Below are 16,522 nucleotides of genomic sequence, written 5' to 3'. Positions count from 1 at the left end.
GAACATCTTAGAAAGGAGGCCTGGCTCCTTGTTCCTTCCTCTCTATAGAAAAATCAATTGGGGGGCGCCTGGGTGGCTCAGTGGGTTAAGCCGCTGCCTTCGGCTCAGGTCATGATCTCAGGGTCCTGGGATCGAGTCCCGCATCGGGATCTCTGCTCAGCAGGGAACCTGCTTCCTCCTCTCTCTCTCTCTGCCTGCCTCTCTGCCTACTTGTGATCTCTCTCTGCCAAATAAATAAATAAAATCTTAAAAAAAAAAAAAAAAGAAAAATCAATTGGAAGCAAGGGGACTGAATCTTTCTTGTATTGTGCCATGCTGTCATTTGGTTATTCAAGAGCCTTTCTGAAGAAACTATCTTTGGCCACTGATAGGATCAGTAGTTGATCAGTATGAAGAACCATCCACTTTCTGGTGAGGATACTGAGTCATGAAGAGCAACTTCCTCAATAATTTGTGGGTTGGCAGAAGGGCCAAAAGCAGACAATTAAACATCCCTTAGCACTTATTCCTTAAAATATTCAGCAAGGACTGACTCTTCCTGAAATACAGCTTCAATGTATTTTTAGTGTTGAACCCCGATTCTTCCATGCAGTCTCCAAAACCTGGTCTCAAACTGTGTCACTCTTATCTGCTCCTTCTATCCTGGTATGGTGCTATGGAACTGACCTGGAGGCTGGTGGAATTGAAGATATGGAGCCATAATCTGACCAAGGTCATTAGAGTTATCAGAGAAGAGTACTGGAGCACAGAGAACTTCAGAGTGTTCCTCTCAAGAATTCAGTAGAGTACTAATCAGGGCATGCATATAGGGAAACTACCCAAAGCCAGGGAAAGAATCAGCAAAAAGCATTAGAAGAAACAACAGTCAGAGCTCACCCATAGCCAGAAAAGTGCCCATTCCCATAAATCAACAGTGAAAAAGTCTCAATTTGTGGGGTACTGTGTAGAGCACTAACAAGCACCTTGCATCAGGTGTACAACTAACGCTCAACTAAACATGGCTTTGGTCCAAATTAACAAATTTAAAGAAGAAAAAGATTTGAAAGGAACTATGTCCAAATAATTCAACTGTGTCCAGAATAAAACTCAATAATATCTATAGGAATAAAAAAATGTTTTGCACCCAAAATAAAATTCAGAATGTTTGGCATTGAGAAAAAAATTGGCATGCATTCAAAGAAGGAAAACATATCCATGATGAGGAGAAAAATCAACCAAAGTGGGGCGCCTGGATGGCTCAGTTGTTTGGGTGTTTGCCTTCAGCTCAGGTCATGATCCCTGGGTCCTGGGATCAAGCCCCTCATCAGGCTCCCTGCTCGGCACAGAGCCTGCTTCTCCCTCTCCCTTTGCCTGCTGCTCCCCCTGCTTGTGCTCTCTTTCTCTCTGTGTTAAGTAAATAAGTAAATAAAACCTTAAGTAAGTAAGTAAGTAAAACCTTAAAAAAAATCAACCAAAGCTGACCCAAAATGGACACAAATATTAGAAATAGTAGACAAAGACATTAAAAGTTATTATAACTGTGTTCTGTAGAAGATAGTTCTATGAAGTTACACAAAGATTAAACATGTTATGATTATTAAATGTGTTATGTAGAGACATTAGAGTTATTTTTAAAGACCCAAATTAAACTTTTAGGAAATGGCTAAGATAAAAATTTTCAGGATGGGACTAATAGCAGATAAGACATTTTGGAAGAACAGATTAGTGAACTTGAAAACATAGCAATAGAAACTATCCAAAATGAAACATGGAAAGAAAATAAGGAAGAAAAAAAAAAGAAAAGAAAAAAGAACACCATAAATGAGCTGTGGGACAGCTTCAAACAATCTACTATAAACAATCTACTATACATGTGACAAGGAACAGGAGTTTGGGCAGGGGTGGGATCAGGTAGAATATTTGAAGTAATGGCCCAAATTTTTCCAAAGTTTATGAAAACTATAAACCTACAAATCCAAGACAAAGAATTCCAAGTATAAGGAATATGAAGAAAAATACATCAAGGCATATCATAACTGAATTGGTCAAAACCAGTGACAGAAAAATCTTAAAAGCAGCCAGAGAAAAAGATACATTATGTACAGAGAAAGAAGAATAAGGGTAACAGATTTCTCATTGGTTAAAAAAAAGAAAGAAAGAAAGAAAGCCAACAACAAGAAAACCAAGGAGAAGCATCTTTAAAATACTGAAAAAACTGTCAACAGAATTCTATATTAAGCAAAAATATTTTTCAAAAAACTTTTTTGAAAGATTTTTATTTATTTGACAGAGACACAGTGAGAGAGGGAGAAGAAGGCTTCCCGCTGAGCAGGGAGCCTGATGCAGAGCTCGATCCCAGGACCCTGGGATCAGGACCTGAGCTGAAGGCAGACACTTAATGACTGAGCCACCCAAGTGGCCCTCAAATATTTTTGAAATAAATATGAAGGACAGATAACTTTCCCTCCCCCAGATACAGAAGGGCTGAAAGAAGTAATCACATCTGCAGTACAAGAAATATTCAAGAACATTCTATAGGTAGAAAAAAGTGTGATACTACACAAAGGAATCAAGAATACTGGAAACAGTAACCACTTGGGTATATAAATCACTTTTCTAGTTATTTAAATCTCTTTTAAAATAATCAACTATTAAAAAATACTAACAATCTGGGGCACCTGGGTGGCTAAGTGGGTTAAGCCTCTGCCTTCAGCTCAGGTCATGATCTCAGGATCCTGGGATTGAGCCCGGCATCAGGCTCTCTACTCAGCAGGAAGCCTTCTTCCCCTGCCTCTCTGCCTACTTGTTATCTCTCTCTCTCTGTCAAATAAATAAATAAAATCTTAAAAAGAATACTACCAATCTAGTGTGGCGGAGTTTGTATTATATATAGAATTAAAATGTGTAATAGTAACAGCATAAAGGTTGAGTGAGGAAAAACGGAAGTGATCTTGAAGGTAGACTATAACAAGTTAAAGATGTACATTACAAAAACTCTAGAGCAACCATTAAAATTACAAAATAATAACTTATAGCTCTAATCAAACAAAGGATATAAAATGGAATCCTAAAAAAATTCTCAACCCAAAAGAAGGCAGAAAAAGAGGAAAGGGAAAGAAAATATGTATGGGACAAAGAGATGTCAAAAAAAAAAAAAACCCACCACAACAAAAAAGCAACATCCAACCATATATTGCCTACAAGAAAACAACTTTAAATATAAAGACACAAATTGGTGAAAAGTAAAAGAATGGAAAATTGTATGCCAAAAAAAGAAAGTTGGAGTATCTATATAATATCAGACAAAGTAGACCTCACAGCAAAGAATATAACCAAAGATAAAAGAAGGCCATGTGATAATGAAAAACAGTTCATCAAAAGGTGCAGCAACCCTAGGTTTATATAGGTTTATTAGGTTTATATGCCTAATAACAGAGCTTCAAAATACATGAAGATATAACCTGAGGAGAAACAAATCTGAAATTACAGGCAGAGATTTCAATATAACTCTGTCAATATTTGATCAAACAAGAAGTCAAAAAAATCTGCAAAGATATAAAAGACTATCAACACTCTTCTTCCACTTGATCTAACTGATATTTATAGAACGCTTCACCCAACAACAGCAGAGTACATGTTCTTTTCAAGTGGATATGAACATTTACCATGACAGACCATATTCTTGGCTACAAAACAAGTTTCAATAAAATTAAAAGGACTCAAGTCATATAAAGTATATTCACTGATCACAATGGAATTAAATTAGTAATGAATAACAAAAAAAACCTGGAAAATGCCCAAGTATTTAGAAGCAAAATAACATGCTTCTAAATAACCCCTGGGTCAAAGAAGAAATCAAAAGGGAATCAAAGGGAAAGAGTGTATATTTTTAATGGAATGAAAATGAAACACATAATTAGAATTTGTGAAATGCTACTAAATCAATACTTCAGGAGAAAATCTTCATGTCCCTGGGTTAGGCAAAGATCTCATATATCACCAAAAGTATCATTCACCAAAAGCATGATTCATTCAAAAAAACTGGTAAGTTGAACTTCATTAAAATGAAAATCTTCTCTTCAGGAGACCCTCATGAGAATAAACAGATAATCCACAGACCGGGAGAAAACATTTAAAAAACGCAAATCTGGGCGCCTGGGTGGCTCAGTGGGTTAAGCCGCTGCCTTCCGCTCAGGTCATGATCTTGGGGTCCTGGGATTGAGTCCCGCATCGGGCTCTCTGCTCAGCAGGGAGCCTGCTTCCCTCTCTCTCTCTGCCTGCCTCTCTGCCTACTTGTGATCTCTGTCTGTCAAATAAATAAATAAAATCTTTAAAAAAAAAACGCAAATCTGATCAAGGACTTGTATGCAGTATATAACTCAAAATTCAGTGGTAAGGAAAAAAAAATCTAATTAAAAAAAAAAGTCAAAACCCCCACATTTGAACAGATATTTCAGCAAAGAAAATATGCAGAAAGCAAAAGTACACAAAAAGTTGCTCAACAGCACTAATTGTTAGAAATACAAATTAAAACCAAAATGAGATGCTACTACATTTATCTATTAGAAACACTAAAAGAGACGGACCTACCAAGTGTTGACAAGGATATGGAGGAGCTGGAAGTACCATACACTTCTAGTGGGAATATAATATGGTATAATCCTTTTGGGAAATAGTTTGAAAGTTTTAAAAAGTTAAACACACACCTACCAAGCGATCCAGCCATTCCACTCCTAGGTATTTTCTCAAGAGAAATGAAAACACATGGCACACAAAACCTTGTATACAAATGTTCTTAGCAGCTTTATATGTAATGGCTGCAAATGATAAATGAATAAATGGTAGTATACCATACAATGGACTACATAGCAATAAAAAAGAATGAACTATTGATACACAAACAACATGGATGGATCTCAAAACAATTATGTTGAATGAAAGAGGCCAGGAAAAAAGGATTACACACTGTACAATTACATAAAAAATTTTAAAAATTTAAACTAACCTATAGTGACAGAAAGCAGATCAATGGTTGCCTCACAATGGGGGAGAGACGGGAAGGAGGAAGGGAGGGGTTATTAAGGCACATGAAGAAACTTTCACATGGGTATGTTCATTATCTTGATTATAATGTTGGTTTTATGGGTATATACATATACAAAAATTACCAAATTGTACACTTTAAAAATATACAGTTTATTGTATCTCAATTATATATCAATAAAACCAGGCTTCATATATAATGATGCAGCAAGAGAATATAATATAAGAATATACATGTGGGATCCGTTAGTATTGCGATTTTAGTCTATTGATTACTGCTGTATCTCCATTCCCTAGAGATCAGTGCCTGGTGGAGTAGGGCTCAATAAACATTCCAAATGAATACCTTCCCTCCATCCAAACAACAATACATATGTGGGGCAGAACAGAGACCCAAACTGGCCTTAGGTGATTACAATAAAAAACTGGAGGCACAACAAAATTCCGAGTCATATTCTGGAATTATACTTACCATTATTTCACATAGTAATCTGGTTTCACATATTAAAAATGTATAAAATAAACAGGGTGACTGGGTGGCTCAGTCGGTTAAGTATCTGACTCTTGATTTTTGCTCAGGTAATGATCTCAGGGTTGTGAGACTGAGCCCTGCATTGGGCTCTGCACTGTTTAAGATTCTCTCTCTCCCTCGGCCCCTTCACTGCTCTCTTGCATGCACACATTCTCTTAAAAAAAATGTATAAGATACTAATATAGATTTCTACTATAAAAATTACGGTAAACCACTAACATTCTTAGCCTCTCAGGATATTTTTGCTACTATATATGGCTTTATACCAATTGCCAAGATAAGAATATATGTCCTTTTTAAAAAATTAGCCCACATAAAGAAGATGCAGTTTATATATACAATGCAATATTATTTAATCATCAGAAAGGATGAATACCTACCATTTACATCAACATAAATGGAACCAGAGGTATTATGCAGAGTGAAATGAAAATATATTTTTTTGATATTCCTCATCGACAATCCCACCTTCATATTTATTTTAGTTTAATGGAACCACTATTAAACTTATGTTCTCTTTTATAAATTATATAAGGTCCTTAAGCTTTGTATTAAAATAGAATCAACCTATTCCATCAGTTTACAAAGCTTTTGAAGTGCCAGAAAATTTGGTCTGGTGATCTGAATTTCTTGACTTAAAAAAACTTTGTTCCGTAACATTTATAGGGAGTGTTTTGATCCTTAAAATAGGTTATGAATCAATTTTTCTAGCAATGGTATAGCAGATGTTTCTATTACAAATTCCACTATGTATAATCATTATGTGCTGCACATTCCTACTGGCAGTTGCAATTGATAGACATGGTAGTGATTCTTAGTCTGCAAGAGACAAAGTATTCTAAGATTCTAGGGGGAAGTGTGTGTTCTAATTTAGCCAACTTCAAACAACAGCAGAGACCACAAAGATAAGAACATAAAGGTTGGGTTTTTAAAAATTAACATATAATGCATTATTTGCTTCAGGGGTACAGGTCTGTTGATTCATCAGTCTTACACAATTCACAGCACTCACCATATCACATACCCTCCCCAATGTCTATCACCAGCCACCCTATCCCTCCCATCCTCCTCTACTCCAGCAACACTCAGTTTGTTTCCTGAGATTAAGAGCCTCTTATGGTTTGTCTCCCTCTCTGGTTTCATTTTGTTTTGTATTTCCCTACCCTCCCCTATGATACTGTGTCTTGTTTCTCAAATTCCTCGTATCAGTGAGATCATGTGATAATTGTCCTTCTCTGACTCACTGACTTAGCCTAATAGCCTCTACTTCCATCCATGTCATTGCAAATGGCAAGATTTCTGTCTTTGGTTTTTTTGATGGCTGCATAATATTCCATTGTGTGTATATATATATATACCACATCTTCATTATCCATTCATCTGTTGAAGGACATCTAGGCTCTTCTCATAGTTTGGCTATGGTGAACATTGTTGCTATAAACATTCGGGCTCATGTGCCCCTTCAGATCACTACACTTGTATCACTGAAGTAAATACCCAGTTTGCAATCGCTGGGTCATAGGGTAGCTATATTTTCAACTTTTTGAGGAACCTCCATGCTGTTTTCCAGAGTGGCTGCACACCAGCTTGGTTTCCCACCAACACTGGAAGAGGGATCCCCTTTCTCTGCATCCTTGCCAACATCTGTCAATTCCTGACTTGTTAATTTTAGCCATTCTGACTGGTGTGAAGTGGTATCTCATTGAGGTTTTGAGTTGTATTTCCCTGATGCTGAGTGATGTAAAGCACTTTTTCATGTGTCTGTTGGTCATTTGGATATCATCTTTGCAGAAATGTCTGTTCATGTCTTCTGCCCATTTTTGACTAGATTCTTTGGATGTTGAGTTTGATAAGTTTTTTTTTATAGACTTTGGATACTAACCCTTTATCTGATATGGCATTTGCAAATATCTTCTCTCATTATGTTGGTTGTCTTTTGGTTTTGTTGACTGTTTCCTTTGCTGTGCAAAAGCTTTTGATCTTGATGAAGTCCCAACAGTACATTTTTCCTGTTGCTTACCTTTGATGTTATTTCTAGGAAGAAGTTGCTGTGCCTGAGGTCGAAGAGGTTGCTTCCTGTGTTCTTCCCAAGGAACTGGATGGATTCCTGTCTCACACTTAGGTCTTTCATCCATTTTGAGTCTATTTTTGTGTGTGGTGTAAGGAAATGGTCCAGTTTCATTCTACTGCATGTGGCTGTCCAATTTTCCCAACACCATTTTTGAAGAGACTGTCTTTTTTTTTGACTGGACATTTGCTCCTGCTTTGTAGAAGATTAGTTGACCATAGAGTTGAGGGTCCATTTTTGGGCTCTCTACTCTGTTCCATTGATCTACATGTCTGTTATTGTGCCAGTACCATACTGTCTTGATGATGACAGCTTTGTAATAGAGCTTGAAGTCTGGAATTGTGATGTCACCAGCTTTGGTTTTCTTTTTCAACATTCCTCTGGCTATTCAGGGTCTTTTCTGGTTCCATATAAATTTTAGGATTATTTGTTCCATTTCTAGTGAAAAAAGTTGATGGTATTTTGATAGGGATTGCATTAAATGTGCAGATTGCTTTAGGTAGCATATACATTTTCACAATATTTGTTCTTCCAATTCATGAGCATGGAATGATTTTCCATTTCTTTGTATCTTCCTCAATTTCCTTTTTTTTTTGAATGGCTAACATTATTTTTTATTAACCTATAATGTATTATTTGACCCAGGGGTCAATGTCTGTGAATCATCAGGCTTACACACTTCACAGCACTCACCATAGAAAATATCCTCCCCAATGTCCATAACCCAGCCACCTTCTCCATACCTCCCTCCTCCCAGCAACCCTCAGTTTGTTTTGTAAGATTAAGAATCTCTTGGGGCGCCTGGGTGGCTCAGTGGGCTGGGCTGCTGCCTTCGGCTCGGGTCATGATCTCAGGGTCCTGGGATCGAGCCCCGCATCGGGCTCTCTGCTCCGCAGGGAGCCTGCTTCCCTCTCTCTCTCTCTCTGCCTGCCTCTCTGCCTACTTGTGATCTCTGTCTGTCAAATAAATAAATAAAATCTTTAAAAAAAAAAAAAAGAATCTCTTATGGTTTGTTTCCCTCCCGATCCCATCTTGTTTCATTTTTTCCTTCCCTAACCCCTAAATTCCCCACTTTGCCTCTCAAATTCCTCATATCAGGGAGAGCAGATGATAATTGTCTTTCTCTAATTGACTTATTTCACTCAGCATAATACCCTCTAGTTCCATCCATGTTGTTGCAAATGGCAAGATTTCATTTCTTTTGATGGTTGCATAGTATTCCATCGTACATATATAGAGACCACCTCTTCTTTATCCATTCATCAGTTGATGGACATCTAGCTTCTTTCCATAGTTTGGCTATTGTGGACATTGCTGCTATAAACATTTGGGTGTACATGCCCCTTTGGATTACTACATTTGTATCTTTAGGGTAAATACCCAGTAGTGCAATTGCTGGGTCGTAAGGTAGCTCTATTTTCAACTCTTTGAGGAACCTCCATGCTGTTTTCCAGAGTGGCTGCACCAGCTTGCATTCCCACCAACACTGGAGGAGGGATCCCCTTTCTTCATATCCTCGCCAGCATCTGTCAATTCCTGACTTGCTAATTTTAGCCATTCTGACTGGTGTGAGATGGTATCTCATTGTGGTTTTGATTTGTATTTCCCTGATGGCAAGTGATGTGGAGCACTTTTTGTCTGTTGGCCATCTGGATGTCTTCTTTGCAGAAATGTCTGTTCATGTCCTCGGCCCATTTCTTTCTTTTTTAAATGCTTTTCCCCCCTTTCCTATTTTTTAAAAATTCTTTTTAGTGTTCCAGAATTCATTATTTATGTACCACACCAAGTGTTCCATGTAATAGGGCCCTCCATAATTATACCCACCACCAGGTTCACCCAACCTCCCACCCCATCCCTTCTAAAACCCTCAGATTGTTTTTCAGAGTCCATAGTCTCTCATGGTTCGTCTCTCCCTCCATTTCCCCCAACTCCCTTCTCCTCTCCTTCTCCCCATGTCCTCCATGTTATTTCTTATGCTCCACAAATAAGTGAAACCATATGATCATTGACTCTCTCTGCTTGACTTATTTCATTCAGCATAATCTCTTCCAGTCCCGTCCATGTTGATACAAAAGTTGGGTATTCATCCTTTCTGATGGAGGCATAATACTCCATTGTATATATGGACCATATCCATTCATCTGTTGAAGTGCATCCTGGTTCTTTCCACAGTTTGGCGACTGTGGCCATTGCTGCTATGAACATTGGGGGTACAGATGGCCCTTCTTTTCACTACATCTGTATCTCTGGGGTAAATACCCAGTAGTGCAATTGTAGGGTCATAGGGAAGCTCTATTTTTCATTTCTTAAGGAATATCCACACTGTTTTCCAAAGTGGCTGTACCAACTTGCATTCCCACCAACAGTGTAAGAGGGTTTCCCTTTCTCCACATCTTCTCCAACACAAGTTGTTTTCTGTCTTGTTAATTTTGGCCATTCTAACTGGTATAAGGTGGTATCTCAATGTGGTTTTGATTTGAATCTCCCTGATGGCTAGTGATGATGAACATTTTTTCATGTGTCTGTTAGCCATTTGTATGTCTTCACTGGAGAAGTGTCTGTTCATGTCTTCTGGATATCAGCCCTTTGTCTGTATTGTCATTTACGAATATCTTCTCCCATTCTATGGGTTGCCTCTTTGTTTTGTTGACTGCTTCCTTTGCTGTGCAGAAGCTTTTGATTTTGATGAAGTCCCCAAAATTCATTTTCGCTTTTGTTTCCTTTGCCTTTGGAGACATATTTTGAAAGAAGTTGCTGTGGCTGATATCGAACAGGTTATTGCCTATGTTCTCCTCTAGGATTCTGATGGATTCCTGTCTCACTTTGAGGTCTTTTATCCATTTTGAGTTTATCTTTGTGTACGGTGTAAGAGAATGGTCGAGTTTCATTCTTCTACACATACCTGTCCAATTTTCCCAGCACCATTTATTGAAGAGACTGTCTTTTTTCCATTGTATATTTTTTCCTGCTTTGCCGAAGATTATTTGACCATAGAGTTGATGGTCCACATCTGGGCCCTCTACTCTGTTCCACTGGTCTATGTGTCTGTTTTATGGCAGTACCATGCTGTCTTGGTGATCATAGCTTTGAAGTAAAGCTTGAAATCAGGCAACGTGGTGCCCCCAGTTTTTTTTTTTTCAACATTTCCTTAGCAATTCGGGGTCTCTTCTGATTCCATACAAATTTTAGGGTTGTTTGCTCCAGCTCTTTGGAAAATGCTGGTGGAATTTTGATCAGAATGGCACTGAAAGTATAGATTGCTCTAGGCAGTATAGACATTTTAACAATGCCCATTTCTTGATTGGATTATTTGTTCTTTGGGTGTTGAGTTTGATAAGATCTTTATAGATTTTTTGGATACTAGTCCTTTATCTGATATGTCGTTTGCAAGTATCTTCTCCCATTCTGTCAGTTGTCTTTTGGTTTTATTGACTCTTTTCTTTGCTGTGCAAAAGCTTTTGATCTTGATGAAGTCCCGTAGTTCACTTTTGCCCTTGCTTCCCTTGCCTTTGGCGATATTTTTAGGAAGAAATTGCCATGGCTGAGGTCGAAGAGGTTGCTGCCTGTGTTCTCCTCAAAGATTTTGATGGATTCCTTTCTCACATTGAGGTCCTTCATCCATTTTGAATCTATTTTCGTGTGCAGTGTAAGGAAATGGTCCAGTTTCATTTTTCTACATGCAGCTGTCCAATTTTCCCAACGCCATTTGTTGAAGAGACTGTCTTTTTTCCATTGGACATTCTTTTCTGCTTTAATGAAAATTAGTTGACCATAGAGTTGAGGGTCTATTTCTGGGCTTTCTATTGTGTTCCACTGATTTATGTGTCTGTTTTTGTGCCAGTACCATACTGTCTTGATGATGACAGCTTTGTAATAAAGCTTGAAGTCTGGAATTGTGATGCCTCCAACTTTGGCTTTCTTTTTCAACATTCCTCTGGCTATTTGGGGTCTTTTCTGGTTCCATATAAATTTTAGGATTACTTGTTTCATTTCTTTGAAAAAAAATTGACGGTATTTTGATAGAGATTGCATTAAATATGCATTGCTTTAGGTAGCATAGACATTTTCACAATATTTGTTCTTCTAATCCATGAGCATGGAATGATTTTCCATTTCTTTGTGGCTTCCTCAATTTCATGAGTACTTTACAGTTTTCTGAGACCAGATTCTTTGCCTCTTTGGTTAGGTTTATTCCTAGGTATCTTATGGTTTTGGATGCAAATGTAAATGGGATCGATTCCTAAATTTCTCTTTCTTTTGTCTTGTTGTTGATGTACAGAAATGCAACTGGTTTCTGTGCATTGATTTTATATCCTGACGGTTTGCTGAATTCCTGTACGAGTTCTAGCAGATTTGGAGTGGAGTCTTTTGGGTTTTCCACATAAAATATCATATCATCTGCAAAGAGTGAGAGTTTGACTTCTCTGTTAACTTGGATGCATTTAGTTTCTTCTTGTTGTCTGACTGCAGAGGCTAGGACTTCTAGTATTACGTTGCATAGCAGTGGTGATAGTGGATAGCCCTGCCATGTTCTTGACCTTAGGGGAATTGAGAATTATATTCACTGTGGGTTTTTCATAGATGGCTTTTATGATATTGAGTGATATGTGTACCCTCTAACCTTACATTTTGAAGAGTTTTGATCAAGAAAGGATGCTGTACTTTGTCAAATGCTTTTTCAGCATTTATTGAGAGTATCATATCCTTTATTAACGTATTTTCTCACATGGACTGATGTGCCGATGTTGAACCAAACTTGAAGCCCTGGAATGTATCCCACTTGGTCGTGGTGAATAATCTTTTCAATGTACTGCCGGATCCCTTAGCTAGTATATTGGTGAGCATTTTTGCATCTGTGTTCATCAAGGATACTGGTCTGTAATTCCTTTTTTTATGGGGTCTTTGTCTGGTTTTGGGATCAAGGTACTGCTGGCCTCATAAAATGAGTTTGGAGGTTTTCCTTCCATTTCAATTTTTTGCAACAGTTTCAGGAGAATAAGTATTAATTCTTCTTTAAATGTTTGGTAGAATTCCCTGGAAAGCCATCTGGCAATGGGCTCTTGTTTTTTGGGAGATTTTTGATCACTGCTTCAATCTCCTTACTGGCTATGGATCTGTTCAGATTTTCTATTTCTTCCTGGTTCAGTTTTGGTAGTTTGTATGTCTCTAGGAATGCGTCCATATCTTCCAGATTGTCCAATTTGCTGGCATATAGTTGCTCATAATATGTTCTTATAATTGTTTGTATTTCTTTGGTGTTGGGTGTGATCGCTCCTCTTTCATTCATGATTTCATTAATTTGGGTCCTTTCTCTTTTCTTTTTGGTAAGTCTGGCCAGGGGTTTGTCAATCTTATTAATTCTTTCAAAGAACAAGCTCCTAGTTTTGTTGATTTGTTCTACTGATTTTTTGGTTTCTATTTCATTGATTTCTGCTCTGATCTTTATTATTTCTCTTCTCCTGTGGGGTTTAGGCTTTCTTTGTTGTTCTTCAGCTCCTATAGGTGTAGGGTTAGGTTGTGTACTTGAGACCTTTCTTATTTCTTGAGAAAGGCTTGCATCGCTATATACTTTCCTCTCAGGACTGCCTTTGCAGTGTCCCAGAGATTTTGAACAGTTGTGTTTTCATTACCATTTGTTTCCATGACTTTTTTCAATTCTTCTTTAATCTCCTGGTTGACCCATTCTTTAGTAGGATGCTCTTTAGCCTCCATGTATTTGCATTCCTTCCAACTTTCCTCTTGTGATTGAATTCTAGCTTCAGAGCATTGTGTTCTGAAAATATGCAGGGGATGATCCCAGTCTTTTGGTACTGGATGAGACCTGATTTGTGACCCAAGATGTGATCTATTCTGGAGAATGTCCCATGTGCACTAGAGAAGAATGTGTATTCTGTTGCTTTGGGATGGAATGTTCTGAATACATCTATGATCTCCATCTGGTCCAGTGTGTCATTTAAGGCCTTTATTTCCTTGTTGATCTTTTTTCTTGGACAATCTGTCCATTTTAGTGAGGTGGGTGTTAAAGTCCCCTACTATTATTATATTATTGTTGATGTGTTTCTTTGATTTTCCTATTAATTGGTTTATATAGTTGGCTGCTCCCATGTTAGGAGTATAGATATTGAAAATTGATAGATCTTCTTGTTGGACAGGCCCTTTGAGTATGTTATAGTGTCCTACCTCATCTCTTATTATAGTCTTTGGTTTAAAATCTAATTGATCTGATATAAAGATTGCCACCCCAGCTTTCTTTTGATGTCCTTTAGCATGGTGAATTGTTTTCCACCCCCTCACTTTAAATCTGGAGGTAGACGGCATATTGATGGGTTTTGTTTTTTTATCCATTCTGAAACCCTGTGACTTTTGATTGGGGCATTTAGCCCATTTGTATTCAGGGTTACTATTGAACGATATGAATTTAGTGCCACTGTATTGCCTGTATGGTGGTTGTTATTGTACATTGTCTCTGTTCCTTTCCAGTCTACAACTTTAAGGCTCTCTCTTTGCTTAGAGGACCCCTTTTAGTATTTCCCGTAGGGCTGGTTTGGTGTTTACAAATTCTTTTTGGTTTTGTTTGTCCTGGAGGCTTTTTATCTTCCCTATTTTCAATGATAGCCTAGCTGGATATAGTATTCTTGGCTGCATGTTTTTCTTGTTTAGTGCTCTGAATATATCATGCCAGTTCTTTCTGGTCTGCCAGGTCTCTGTGGATAAGTCTGCTGCCAATCTAATATTTTTACCATTGTATGTTAGACTTCTTGTCCTGGGCTGCTTTCAGGATTTTCTCTTTGTCACTAAGCTGGTAAGTTTCACTATTAGATGTGGAGTGTGGACCTATTTTTATTAATTTTGAGGGGGATCTCTGCGCCTCCTGGATTTTGATGTTTGTTCCCTTTGCCATATTAGGGAAATTCTCTACAATAATTTGATCCAATATACCTTCTGCCTTCTGCCCCCCACTTCTTCTTCTTCTTCTGGGATCCCAATTATTCTAATTTTTTGTCTTATGGTATCACTTATCTCTTGAATTCTCCCTTCATAGTCCAGTAGTTGTTTGTCTCTCTTTTGCTCAGCTTCTTTATTCTCAATCATTTGGTCTTCTATATCACTAATTCTCTGTTCTGCCTCATTTATCCCACCAGTTAGAGCCTCCATTTTTTGTTGCACCTCATTAATAGCTTTTTAAAATTTCAGCTTGGTAGACTTTAGTTCTTTTATTTCTCCAGACAGGGTTTCTCTAATATCTTCCATGCCTTTTTGGAACCCAGCTGGCACCTTGAGAATTGTCATTCTGAACTCTAGATCTGACATATTACCAATGTCTGCATTGATTAGGTCCCTAGCCTTCGGTACTGCCTCTTGTTCTTTTATTGTGGTGAGTTTTTCCACCTTGTCATTTTATCCAGATAAGAATATATGAATGAAAGAATAAAATACTAAAAGAGTGGCAAAGACCCCAGAAAAATGTACCCTAAGCAAATCAGAAGAGACCCCAAATCGGGGGTGGGGGGGGGACATGGTAAAAAGAAAAAATATATATATATATATATTAGACTGATGAAAAAACATAGCCACCCACTAGATTTTGGGTGTAATTTTGGTCTCTTAGAAGACACTACCTTCCGGGCGCCTGGGTGGCTCAGTGGTTTAAGCCGCTGCCTTTGGCTCAGGTCATGATCTCAGGGTCCTGAGATCGGGTCCCGCATCGGGCTCTCTGCTCAGCAGGGAGCCTGCTTCCCTCTCTCTCTCTCTGCCTGCCCCACATCTACTTGTGATTTCTCTCTGTCAAATAAATAAATAAAATCTTAAAAAAAAATTTTTTTAAAAATAAAATAAAAATAAAAAAGAAGACACTACCTTCCAAAAATTTAAAGAAAGAAAAACATATATACAAAAAGAAAGGTAAACATGATGAAGGAATGGAATATGACTGTAAAGATGAAAATTTAAAAAAATTCTAAAAAAGGAATTGATAAATTGGTTGGAAAAAGAAAAAGAAAGTGGAGAGAATTTGCTCAGGCTGGAGACTAGAACAAAGCCCTGTGCTAGATTGAGGGTATATTTTGATCTATTAGAAGACATTATATCCCAAAATTTTTTAGAAGAAAAAATCCTATATGTATACAAAATTTAAAGTTAGATACAATAAAGGAATAAAATGACTCTAATAATGAGGATTTTAAAAGATTCTTTTTTAAGAAAGGTATTGTTAAGATAAACTAGTTTAAAAACGTTGAAAGAGGATAAGTTTAAAAAATTAGAATAAGAAAAAAAATTAAAAATTTAATTAATTTTGCAAGACTAAAGAATCATGGGGAGAAAGCCATGAATCCATGCTTTGCTTTCCCTTCCTTGGGATTCTGTTGTTCTCCTTGGTCAGTGAGCTTGGTCTTGGCAGGATTTCTTGCTGATCTTCTGGGGGGAAGGGCCTGTTATAGTGATTCTCAAATGTCTTTGCCTGAAGCGGAATTGCACCACACTTGCCAGGGTCTTGGCTAGGTAATCTGCTCAGTTTCACTCTTGGGAGTTTTTGTTCCCTGAATGCTTTCTGTAGAGTTCTGGAGGACTGGAATGAAAATGGCGGCCTCCCAATCTTCAGCCCAGAGCAACCAAGAGGTCGGGCCCCACTCCTCAGTGCGCCCTCAGAGAAAGCGCTCAATCACTCCTATCTCCCTGGTTTCTGGCTGCACTCTGAGCTCACCAGGCCTGTGACTGAACATTTCTGTCTCTGGCACACAACCCCGTTTAGAGTCTCCAAACCCAGTAGATCCTGCCGCTCTGCTCTTCTGGCAAAGGAAGGTGGGTCTCCCTGGATCTGCCACTTGCGGGGTCCCTGCTCAAAGAGGGGCGACTGTGCTGTGGATCAGTTTAAGGTAACCCTGAGCTGACAGCTCAATCCT

General features: G+C 38.0%; 1 protein-coding gene across 6 annotated transcripts in view; it reads right to left on the bottom strand.

Moving 5' to 3' along the window:
- Positions 1-16,522, bottom strand: part of FBXL2 (F-box and leucine rich repeat protein 2) — a 151,834-nt gene that overhangs the window by 36,925 nt on the left and 98,387 nt on the right. The gene's annotated exons all lie outside the window — the stretch shown is intronic.

The sequence above is a fragment of the Mustela erminea genome, chromosome 1, assembly GCF_009829155.1.
Source record: "Mustela erminea isolate mMusErm1 chromosome 1, mMusErm1.Pri, whole genome shotgun sequence".
Classification (NCBI taxonomy): Eukaryota; Metazoa; Chordata; class Mammalia; order Carnivora; family Mustelidae; genus Mustela; species Mustela erminea.
The sequence above is the reverse complement of the archived record's forward strand: the minus strand, read 5'-3'. Positions and strand labels throughout refer to the sequence as shown.